Source organism: Mandrillus leucophaeus, unplaced genomic scaffold, assembly GCF_000951045.1.
Source record: "Mandrillus leucophaeus isolate KB7577 unplaced genomic scaffold, Mleu.le_1.0 Scaffold1297, whole genome shotgun sequence".
NCBI classification, from domain to species: domain Eukaryota; kingdom Metazoa; phylum Chordata; class Mammalia; order Primates; family Cercopithecidae; genus Mandrillus; species Mandrillus leucophaeus.
Genome location: NW_012101251.1, coordinates 466,087 through 467,903, shown reverse-complemented (window position 1 = coordinate 467,903; position 1,817 = coordinate 466,087). Strand labels below are relative to the sequence as shown.

General features: G+C 40.0%; 1 pseudogene; it reads right to left on the bottom strand.

The window, feature by feature from the left end:
* Window positions 1-1,817, bottom strand: part of LOC105533931 — a 9,798-nt pseudogene that overhangs the window by 5,660 nt on the left and 2,321 nt on the right.

Genomic DNA, 1,817 nt, shown 5'->3' with positions numbered 1-1,817 from the left:
GGATCTCTCAGCAGAAAGTCTACAAGCCAGAAGAGAGTGGGGGCCAATATTCAACATTCTTAAAGAAAAGAATTTTCAACTCAGAATTTCATATCCAGCCAAACTAAGCTTCATAAGTGAAGGATAAATAAAATCCTTTACAGACAAGCAAATGCTGAGAGATTTTGTCACCAGGCCTGCCTTACAAGAGCTCCTGAAAGAAGCATTAAACATGGAAAGGAACAACCAGTACCAGCCATTGTAAAAACATGCCAAATTGTAAAGACCATTGATGCTAGAAAGAAACTGCATCAACGAATGAGCAAAATAACAAGCTAACATCATAATGACAGGATCAAATTCACACGTAACAATATTAACCTTAAATGTAAATGGGCTAAATGCTCCAATTAAAAGACACAGACTGGCACATTGGATAAAGAGTCAAGATCCATCAGTGTGCTGCATTCAGGAGACCCATCTCACATGCAGAAACACACACAGGCTCAAAATAAAGGGATGGAGGAAAATCTACCAAGCAAGTGGAAAACAAAACAAAACAAAAAAAGCAGGGATTGCAATCCTAGTCTCTGATAAAATGGACTTTAAACCAACAAAGATCAAAAGAGACAAAGAAGGCCATTACATAACGGTAAAGGGATCAATTCAACCAGAAGAGCTAACTATCCTAAATATATATGCACCCAATACAGGAGTACCCAGATTCATAAAGCAAGTCCTTAGAGACCTACAAAGACACTTAGATTCCCACACAATAATAATGGGAGACTTTAACATCCCACTGTCAATATTAGACAGATCAATGAGAGAACGCTAACAAGGATATCCAGGAATTTAACTCAGTTCTGCACCAAGCAGACCTATCTACAGATAGGTCTGTAGATGTCTATCTACAGAACTCTCCACCCCAAATCAACAGAATATACATTTGCTGAGACCAGCTCGGTTGGGGAGACCCTAACCCAGTGGCACTAGAGGAATTAAAGATACACACACAGGAATGTAGAGGTGTGAAGTGGGGAATCAGGGGTCTCACAGCCTTCAGAGCTGAGAGCCCCGAACAGAGATTTACCTACATATTTATTAACAGCAAACCAGTCATTAGCATTGTTTCTATAGATATTAAATTAACTAAAAGTATCCCTTATGGGAAACGAAGGGATGGGCCGAATTAACTGTAGCAGGAACACACCCTTGAGACACAGTTTGCTCATGCTAATTGTTTGTGGCTTAAGAATGCCTTTAAGTGGTTTTCCACCCTGGGTGGGCCAGGTGTTCCTTGCCCTCATTCCCATAAACCCACAACCTTCCAGCTTGGGTGTTAGGGCCATTAAGAAGATGTTATAGTGCTGCAGAGATTTTGTTTATGGCCAGTTTTGGGGCCAGTTTATGGCCAGATTTTGGGGGGCTTGCTCCCAACAACATTCTTCTCAGCACCACATCGCATTTATTCCAAAACTGACCACATAGTTGGAAGTAAAGCACTCCTCAGCAAATGTAAAATAATAGAAATTATAACAAACTGTGTCTCAGACTACAGTGCAATCAAACTAGAACTCAGGATTTAGAAACTCACTCAAAACCACTCAACTACATGGAAACTGAACAACCTGCTCCTGAATGACTACTGGGTACATAACAAAATGAAGGCAGAAATAAAGATGTTCTTTGAAACCAATGAGAACAATGACACAACATACCAGAATCTCTGGGACACATTTCAAGTAGTGTGTAGAGGGAAATTTATAGCACTAAATGCCCACAAGAGAAAGCAGGAAAGATCTAAAATTGACACCCTAACATCACAATTAAAAGAA